This window comes from Rhinolophus sinicus, chromosome 1, assembly GCF_057876585.1.
Source record: "Rhinolophus sinicus isolate RSI-liver-muscle chromosome 1, RSI-T2T, whole genome shotgun sequence".
NCBI lineage: Eukaryota > Metazoa > Chordata > Mammalia > Chiroptera > Rhinolophidae > Rhinolophus > Rhinolophus sinicus.
Window position 1 is genome coordinate 210,656,568 of NC_142501.1, and position 10,896 is coordinate 210,667,463.

A 10,896-nucleotide genomic window follows, 5' to 3' on the forward strand; every position below is an offset into this window, starting at 1 on the left:
GGACTCTATTCTGTTCTGTTGGTTTATCTGTCTATCTTTACACCAATAATGCATGTCATGATTAGTGTAGATTTACAATGTCTTAAAGTCAACTAGTGCAAGTCCTTCAACTTTATTCTTCATCAAATTGTTTTGGCTAGTTAAGGCCTTTTGCATTTCCATATGAAATTTTAGGATCAGTCAGTCAATTTCTACAAAGAACCCACTGGGAAAGGGTTGAATGTATAGATCAGTTTGGGGAGAATTGGCATCAAACAATGTAGTGTTTTCTGATCCACGGGCACAGTTTATCTCTCTATTTATCCAGATTTCCTTCAGTGTCTCCAGTAACGTTTGTAGTTTTCAAACTATAGTTTTGCACACTTTTGACAAACCATCCCACATGACAATTTATATTTTTTGATGCTATTGTAAATGGTATTTTTATTTTATTTTCTGATTGTTAATAAACAATATTTTGAGATAAAATAGAATTTTGTATATTGATCTTATATCCTGAAAACTTGATTAACTCACTTACTAGTTCCAGTACCTTAAAAAAAATTTTTTTTTAAAAATTTCATCAGGTTTTCTACATAGAAGATCATGTGATCTGTGAATCAAGGCAGTTTTACTTCTTCTTTTCCGATCTGGATACTCTTATTTCCTTTACTTGCCTTACTGCATTGGTTACAATCTCCAATAAAATGTTGAATAGAAGGGGTGAAACCAGATATCCTTGTCTTGTTCTTTTTTTTTTTTTTTTTTTTTTTTAGTGTCAGATGTACAAAACAATGTAATAATTGGACATTTATACCCCTTACAAACTGCCATCCCCTCGCCCCCAGCTTGTTCTTTGGGAGAAAGCATTAGATCTTTCACAATTAATTATGATATTAGTTGTAGATTTTTCATACATGCTCATTATCAGGGTGAGGAAGTTCTCATAGTCAGGATTTTCTAAGATTTTAATAATCAGAAGTAGATGTTGGATTTTATAAACTGTGTTTTGCATTTATGATATGTGTTTTTCTTATTTATTCTGTTAAGGATGTGAATTACATGAATTTTTAAAAATTTTAAACCTATCTTGTATTCTTGAGATAAATGTTATTTGGTCATGATGTATTATTTATCATTTTTATACATTATTGGATTCTAAAATTTTGATTTTTTTTTTCATCTATACTTATGGGGAATATTAGTATTTTGGTTTCTTTTTCTTGCAATGCCTTTGTCTAGTTTTGGTATCACAGTAATGCTGGCTGCAGAGAATCATTTTAATATTTGTAGAATCTGTAGTGATGTTACCTTTCTCATTCTCAAAGTTAGTAATTTATGTATTTATCTTTTATTGTTCTGATCAGTCTGGTTAGGAGTTTTCAATTTTTATCATTGAACTTCTCAAGAACCAGCTTTGGGTTTCATCAATTTTTTGTTTTTATTTCATTGATTTCACTCTTATTCTTAGTATTTCCTTTCTTCTATTTACTCTGATTCCCTTTATTCTCTTTTTTCCCCTAGCTTCTTAAAGTGCAAGTTGAGGTCATTGGCTTGAGACCTTACTTGTTTTAAATATAGGCATTTCATACTAACTAGATCTCTATAAGTACTGCTTTAGTTGCATTTCAGAACTTTTGATATGTTGTGTTTTCATTTTCATTCAATTCAAAATATTTCAAATTTCTCTTCTGATTTTTTTCTCTTACCCATAGGTTTCTTAGCAATGCACTATTTAGTTTTCAAATATTTGGGGGGTTTCCAGATATTTTTCTGTTTATATTCTTTTGAAACTTATTGAAACTTAATTTATAGCCAAGAATGCAGACTATCTTGATAAATGTTTTATATGCACTGGAAAATAATGTGTGTTCAATAGAGTGTTCCCTAAAAGACAGTTAAGCAGGTTGATGGGGTGGTTCAAGTAATTGATATCCTTACTAATTTTCTGCTTACTTTTTCTGTCAGTTTTTGAGATGGAGTGTTGGCATCTCCAACTATAATTATGGATTTCTCTGTTTGTTTTTTCAGTTTTTGCTTAGTGTGCTTTGAAACTTATTGTGGGTGTAAAAAAGTTTAGAATTGTTATGTCCTCTTGATGAATTGACTCCTATATCAGGATGAAATTAACCTCTTTGTTCGTGGTAATATTCTTTGCTCTGAAATATTTGATTAGTGTTAGCATGGTGTATCTTTTCTCATCTCTTGCTTTAACACTATTTGCATCTTCATATTTAAAACTTTTACATTTTCGTTGACCTAGACTTCATCTGGTATTATCTTTATTTTGTTAGAGGGTCTTCCTTTAACATTTATTATAGTACAGGTCTGCTCTGGATGAATTATTTCAGCTTTTGTATGTTTGAAAATGTCTCTATTTTGTCTTCACTTTTGAAAGATATTTTGCTGGGTATAGAATTATAGATTGACAGTTTCCTTTTTTTTTCTTCACTGAACTACTTTTTTTTTGACAGTTACTTTTTATCTAAAGATGTTGCTTCACTGTCTTATGCTTCACCATTTTTGACTAGTAGTTTGCCTGTCATCCTTATCTGTGTTCTCTGTTTGTCACATGTGTTCTTTCTTGCCTTTAGTGTTCTCTTTCTTTTTAAAAACTTTAAAAAAAGATTTTTGTTAAAAATATAGCTAACATACAATATTATATTAATTCCAGGTGTACACTATAGCTATTCAACATTTATATACCTAAAGAAGTGATCACCATGATAAGTCCAGCAACCATCTGACACTGTACCACGCTATCACAGTATTATTGATTATATTCCCCACACTGTACATTACATCCCTATGACTCGTTTTATAGCTGGAAATTTGAACATCCTATTCCCCTTCACCTTCCCCCCTTTAATTTTTCAATTACAGTTGACATTAAATGTTATTTTACATTAATTTCAGGTGTACAGCATAGTGGTTAAATATTTATATAACTTAAGAAGTGATCCCCCTGACAAGTCTAGTACCCACCTGACACTACACATAGTTATTACCATATCACTGACTATATTCCCTGTGCTTTACATCCCCATGACTATTTTGTAACTACCAATTTGTTTTTCTTAATGTTTTCACTTTTTCCACCCTACCCCCAATCCCCCGCCATCTAGCACACTGATAAATTTATTACCAATCTGACACCATACATAGTTATTAGAATATTATTGACTATATCCCTTATGCTATATCCTACATCCCCATGAGTACTTTGTAACCACCAATTTGTACTTCTTAATCCCTTCCGCTTTTTCACCCCCCTCCCAACCCCCAACCCCCTTCTCATCTGGCAACCATCAAAATGTTCTCTGTATCCATAAATTTATTTCTGTTTTGCTACAAAGTGATCTGCAGTTGTTCTCTGTCTGTGCTAAACCTGGAGATATGTGGGAGAAGCCACTCTGCAAACCAAGGACAGCAGCCACTAGTACTGGGCCTGGGGCAGCATTGCAAAAAGCCAGGACACCTGGAGGCCTGCTGCCACCTGCTGGCTCCCATATGGTTCAGCTGCTGATAAAGCCTCATGCAGTGCTCAAGTTGGGTGAGGCAGAGTCTCAGGGAGTCACTAGAGTAGGAAGCATTGTGGTTACCAGGTTAATATAGATTCTGGTTTGGTTCCAGTGCTGAGCCTGGAGCTACTCAGCAAAAGTCTCAGAACACACCCAGGCCAGTTGCAGCCCTTCTGGGGCCCACAGACCCTGATAGTTTTGCAAGAAAGAGTGCAATACGGGTGGGACTAGCTGCTCACGAGAAGGTTCCTCCAGCATTTTGAAGTTTGGTGGGGGCGGGGTCCCAGCAGAGCTCTCCAGGCTCCAGGCCAATCAGATTCAGATTTGGCCTGTGGGGGGAGTGCTCAGCACAGGAAAGATGGCGCCTGCTTGCTGGCTGCATGCAAGGAGGAGGAATCCACATAGGAAAAATGGCGACTGTCCTCCAGACCTTGCTCAGTCTGCCCCCCTTATGCCTTCAACGCACCCTGATTCACTGTGTTTCCACTAGAGCCCAAGGTGGGTGTCTGTGAGTGAGTGAGTCTGTGCGCAAGCCCTTTAGGAGGACATCTGGGTTTCCTGCAGCCTTCCATCCTGGCCGGTTAGAATCCCCACTGTGCTCACAGCCAGAAGTTGTGGGGGCTCCTCTTCCCAGCACCAGTACTCCAGGCTGGGGAGCTAAGTGTTGGGCTCCCCTGGGAGGAACTCCTGCAGCTGAGATATCCCTCTCAGTTCTCAACCACCACACGGAGGTTTGGAGCTGCCCTTTTTGCGTCTCTGCCCCTCCTACCAATCTTGACGTGGCTGCTTCGTTATAGCCTTAGTTATAAAACTTCTATCCAGCTAGACTTCAGATGGTGCTCCAGATAGATTGTTTTATAATTTGGTTGTAATTTTGATGTGTTCACGGAAGGAAGCAGGCACAGTGTTTATCTGCTTTGCCATCTTGGATCTCCTGTGCTCTAATGCTTTCTCTTTATCACTGGTTTTCAGCAAATCAGTTTGTGATGTTCCTTAGTGTTATTTTCTTCAGGTTTCTTGTGTTTGGGCTGTGTTGAGCTTTTGGATATGTGGGTTTCTGATTTTAATCAACTTTGGAAATTTTGGGCTATTATTTCTTCAAATAATTTTTCTTCCCATCCTCTCTTCTTTTCTCTTGACTCCGATTACATATGTCTGCTTATTTTTTTCCAGTATTTTGTATCTTTTTGTGTTTCTTTGAATAATTTTTATTGTTATATCTTAAATGTCACTGACATTTTTTCCCCTGCAATATCATATCTTCCACTAATCTTAGTCAATGTATTGTGCATCTCAGACATTATGGTTTTCATCTCTAGAAGTTCAGTTTGGGTTTTTAAAAATAGCATTTTTTTTCAATTAAAGTTTATTGGGGTGACAAGTGTTAGTAAAGTTACATAGATTTCAGGTGTACAATTCTGTATTACATCATCTATAAATCACACTGTGTGTTCACCACCCAGAGTCAGTTCTCCTTCCTTAAATTACCTTTTATGTTGCTTCTTAATATATTCAATCTTTGATCTAAATTTTTGGATATATGGACTATAGTTATAATAATAATGTAGGTGTGCTCATTTTATCTTCCGTATTATTTCTGGATGTACTTGCTTTGAAGTTCATTACCATGTCTGGAGGAAGCTGAACTTTTCTGACACCTGACCTTAGCTTGAAGACACCCCAGTGGCTTCGCAGGACCTTTTTGAGACTACATAGCTGTCTAGGACACTCCCACTCCCACCAACATTCCTTTCCCATCTGTTTCTCTGGACTAGACTGCGTCATGGTCCATCGGCTGTCCCAGCCTTTCTGGACCCTCTCACAGGAGGTTCCCTTACACGATCTTTGCACATTTAACCCTGTTGGGGTCTGCGTTTTAGAGGATCTGGACGGACATGGAAGGAGGAGTGGACAGAGCAGCAGCTCTGAGGTCTGAGATACTGACTCCCAGTCTCAGCGCTGTCCCCCACAAGCTGTGCAAATGTAGGCAGGTGACTTCCTTTCTGAAGTTCAGTGTCTGCGTCTGAAGAATGAAGATTTATGATACACACTTTACAATGTTGTGAAAACTAAGTGAACCCCTTATGTGAAATGCACAGACATGGTCACCTTTCCCTCCTTCACAGGTAACATAAAATTTGGCCGATTTAAACATGTGCAAAAGTATACATGATGACACAGAGTCACCCATGTGCCCAGGACCCAGTTATAAACTGAGCTGTCACTTCAGAGCACTTTCTGATGGGAAACTTTGGAACACTACCCTCCAAGTGTCAACCTTGGGCCAAGCTTTAGTGACTCATGGGAGCTCGGGCCAGACCCTACCCAAGAAGACTCTTCTGCGTGAGTCAGGGAACACACATCTCAGCTCATGGCCTTGGCTTGGAGCTCATCAACGGACCTGGGGTGGGGTTTCTAGGAGAGCTTGTGTGGAGGACAAATCTGCATAACTATAAGATCTGGCAAGTCCCTGAAACCTGAACGAGCCTAACAGTTTTAACAGGGGACAGTCCAGAAGACTTATTCCAATTCCTCTCAATATTATGCCATGCTGACTTTTGACACATCACCGTCTGAATTTTTAAATTGTGGCATGGCAAGTATTAGTCACTGCCTATTCTCTGTGGGTCATCTTATTTTTAAGCAGTCTCTCAGACCTCCAGTTTGAGAGAAAGGTCATGGCTAAAGAAAGCACTGACCATGCTTGATTTTCCTTTTCATAGCTGGTAAACATCTGGGGTAAGAGTCTTATTCTAATGGTCAGAAGGCAGCAGCCTTTGCTGAGTGTTCGTGATGTGCCAGGAGCTGCAGAGCTTGGCCTCGCTAGTCCTGTGAAGTGGATGCTTGTGTTATACCTCTATTATAGATGAGGAAACTGAGGCTTAGACAGGGAAAGTAAATAAGCCTGCTATGGGTTGAATGCCCCCCCTCCCAAATTCCTGTGTTGAAACCCCAGTCCCTAATGTAATGGTATTAGGAGGTGGGGCCTTTGGGAGGGGTTAGGTGATGAGTGTGGAGCTCCCATGATAGTATTAGCGTCCTATGAAAGGACACAAGACAGCTTGCTTCTGTCTCCCCCACGTGCGGATATAAGGAGAGGGTGGCTGTCAGCAAACCGGGAAGAGCACCCGGTCGTGCCAGCACCCTGACCTTGGACTTCTAGCATCACAAACTGTGAGAATAGATTTCTATTGTTTAAGCTCCCCAGTCTATGGTATCTGATATAGCAGCCTGAGACTGTCTTAGCAGACAAGTGCCAAGTTCATGCTGCTTCTGGGTTTTCTTTCGTGGGCTTTAGGCTTCATGGCAGGACTGAGGGTTCTGTGACCTGTGGAGGAGAGCTTGGGACACTGGACCAGTGGGCAGCACTGAGGATGAGGCTTTTTTTTTTGGGGGGGGGTCTTAATTGAAAATTTTCAAATGCACTAAAAGTATTGACAAGAACATAAGATGCAGACATGCAGCAAAACCAGAATTTTAAAAGGTTAACATTTTGTTCCTATTTGCTCAGATTTTTATCTTTGAAAGCAATAAAACACTACAGATACAGTTGGGGTCCCATCTCTCCCCTTCTCTGGGCCCATTGCTCTCATACATACTGTTCCAGAGGCAATCGATTTCTGAAGATGAGGGTAACTTTCCCATCCAGGTTTTCATATTGTTACTATGTATGCGTGAGCTCATCAGTGACACAGATGATACTGCTCTGTGGGCTTCAGGTTTTACAGAAATGGTGTCATGCTGTACATATGATTGTGTAACTTGTTTTTTTCTTACTCAGCCCTGTCCTGAGGCTCTGACCATGTTGATTCAACCAGATTATGTTAATTTATTCAAACTGTTTCATAGCATTCAGCCATATAAACATACCACAACCGATTTTTCCATTTCCCTATTAGTGGTGTACATGCTTCTTTCAGTTCTATGGCATTATAAACAATGCTGCAATGAACATCCTTATTTGTGTTTCCTTCCTTCCTTCCTTCCTTCCTTCCTTCCTTCCTTCCTTCCTTCCTTCCTTCCTTCTCTTTTATTGGGGAACATTGGGGAACAGTGTGTTTTTCCAGGACCCATCAGCTCCAAGTCTAGTCGTTGTTTTCAATCTAGTTGTGGAGGGCACAGCTCACAGTGGCCCATGTGGGAATTGAACCGGCAACCTGGGTGTTATGAGCACTGCTCTCTAACCAATGGAGCCAACTGGCCGCCTCTATTTGTGTTTCTCGCGCAAAGTTTTCTCTACCCTATAGACAGAGGGGTGTCACGTTTGAGTCATAGCAGAAGGGCCTTTCCCTCCCTCCGTCTCTCCTTTCCTTACTTCTTTTATTAGTGCACAGAACTAAAGTATTCTTAATTCTTTATTCTCAACCAAAGGTCTTATTGGCCTATGCATGACCCACTTGTTTGCTGATTTGTTTGTTTATTCATTTTCTCTTTCTTTTAATTATTTTCAATAATGTATCAAGCCGTTGAAAATGCAACATTGAAACATAATCTAACCTTGATCTAACCCTGTTCCAGTTCCCTCCTATCTGAAGAATTCATCCAGCTAGAGATAGAGAGACATCTCGGTTTTCTTTTTGGTGGCTTTAGGCTTCACATGGGATCTAAGAGTAGGTGCAACCCAGCCATTAGATGGCTCTGTGGGCATTACTGAAGAGTTCTTTATGTATTTTGGTATGGCTCTGTTGTCATTTGTATGTATTGCAATGACCTCCTCTAAACTGTGTGCATTTCCAATTTTACTAAATGTTGTTCAATTGCTCTGGAATGGCTGTATCAGCAACTCTCCCAACATTGTGAAGCGGTTCCCACAATCCCTCAGAGTTGGTATCGTCGGACTTGAATGTTGCTCGTCCAGAAACAGTACAATGATGTAATCATTGATTGAACATGCACTTTCGTGACCCCAGAGAGAACGAGCATCTTCTTATGTGCTTGTGGACCATGTGGATTTGCTGTTCTGTAAATTGCTCTCCCATATATTTTGTCCACTGATTTTCTGTTACATTGTTTGTCTTTTTCTTACTAGTTTAAAAGCATTTCAATTTGTTGTTTATTTTAAATGTTGCTAATATCTTCTCTCGGGCTGGGTTTAGTGTTTTAACTTTTCGTGCTGCTATTTGTCATCTAAGTGTGACATTTCTATGTAGTCCATTTTACTCACATATTTGTGATTTGTGGTGTGTTTTTAAATTGAGGTGACATATACGAATGTAAAATTGACCATTTTAACCCTATAGTTCTGTGACATTAAGTACATTCAAATGGTTGTGCAACCATCACCACCCTCCATCTCAGGAAACTGTTCCCCAAACTGAAACTCTGTCCCCATTAAACAGTAGCACCTCCTTCCCCCTTTCTCCCAGTCCCACACACCCACCATTCTGTCTTTTCTTTCTACGAATTTAGAGACAAAGTACTAGTACTCTAGGTACTTCGTGTAAGTGGGATCATGCAGTATTTGTTTTTGTGTGACTGACTTACTTCACTGAGCATAATGTCCTTCCAAGCTCATCCATGTTGTAGCAGGTGTCAGAATTGCTTTCCTTTTAAGGCTGAATAATTATATATATAGTGACAATTAAGTTTGCGCACTTGATGCAACGATGTTGCTAACCTTTTTTGACATCAGAGGGATTATTCATTATCAATTTGTACCAACTGGACCAACAGTTAACCGAGTTTGCTATTTGGAAGTGCTGAAAAGGCTGCGTGAAAAAGTTAAATGACCTGAACTTTCACCAACAATTCATGGCTCTGGCATCACGACAATGCACCAGCTCACACGGCACTGTCTGTGAGGGAGTTTTTAGCCAGTCAACAAATAACTGTATGGGAACACTCTCCTTACTCACCTGATCTGGCCCCCATTGACTTCTTTCTTTACCCAAAGATAAAGGAAATATTGAAAGGAAGACATTTTGATGACATTCAGGACATCAAGTGTAATACGACGACAGCTCTGATGGCCATTCCAGAAAAAGAGTTCCAAAATTGCTTTGAAGGGTGGATTAGGGCTGGCGTCAGTGCATAGCTTCCCAAGGGGAGTCCTTTGAAGGTGACGGTAGTGATATTCAGTAATGAGGTCTGTAGCATTTTTCTAGGATGAGTTCGTAAACTTAATTGTCAGACCTCGTATATGTATTGCTCATGTATTCATCTGTCAGTGGACAATTGAGTCACTTTCATCCTTTCAGCTATTGTAAATAATGATGCAATTAAGGGTTCAAGTCCCTGCTTTACTACTTACGGGTATATACCCAGAAGTGCAATTGCTGGATCGTATTTTTAATTTTTTGGAGGCAATTCTTGTACCAGTTTTCATAGTGGCTGTATCATTTTACATTCCCACCAGCAATGCACAAGAGTCCCAATTCTTCCACATTCTTGTCAACACTTGCGATTTCATGTTTGCTTTTGTTTGGGTTTTGGTGACTGGCACCCTAATGAAGTGGTTTATCTCCTTGTGGTTTAGATTAATGATGTTGAACATTTTTTCATGTGTTTATTGGCCATATGTATATTTTCTTTGGAGAAACGTCTATTGAAGCCTTTTGCCTATTTTTTAAGTTGTGTTGTCTTGTTGTTGCTGTTGAGTTGTAGGAGTTCTTTGTATGTTCTATATATCAATCCCCTATCAGGTATGTGATTTACAAATATTTTCTCTCATTCTGTGGGTTTCCTTTTCATTCTGTTGATAGTGTCTTGGATGCACAAAATTTTTGATTCTGATGAAGTCCAACTTATCTATTTTTTCTCTTGTAGCTTGTACTTTTTGTGCCATATCCAAGAAATCATCGCCAAATCCAATCATAAAGATTCTCTCTCCCTCTCTCTCGGGGGTGGGTGTGTGTTTTAAGATATCCTCACCTACACTAAATTTATGATATTTTTCTTTAAAAATATTTGTTAATTTTTCATATTATAGTCTTTTTTTTCCCAGGAAGAATGTATTTTTATGAATAGAATGAGCAAAGGATCTAATTTTATTTACTTTGATATGACTGCCTGATTGTAACAAAAACATTTCTTGAAGGATAGTCTGTTTCTCTAATGGTCTGTAGTGCTAGCTTTGTACCTACATATGTGGGTGGGATGTCTACTGCCAGCATTCTCTCTATTCTCTTCGTTAACATGTTTCTTGTCCCTGGGTCAACACTGTAACTGTTTTCATTAATGTATAGAGATATAACATTAATATAGTGTTATAATAAGTTTCAATATCTGGCGAGTACAATTCCCCCTTGTGCAGAAAAGAGAACATACAAGGTTGGACAATTAAGTCCATGAACTCATCCTAGAAAAAGTGCCACATGCCTCATGGCTGAATATCACTATGGTCACCTTCGAAGTACTCCCCTTGGGGAGCTATGCACTGATGCCAGTGCCTAGTCCA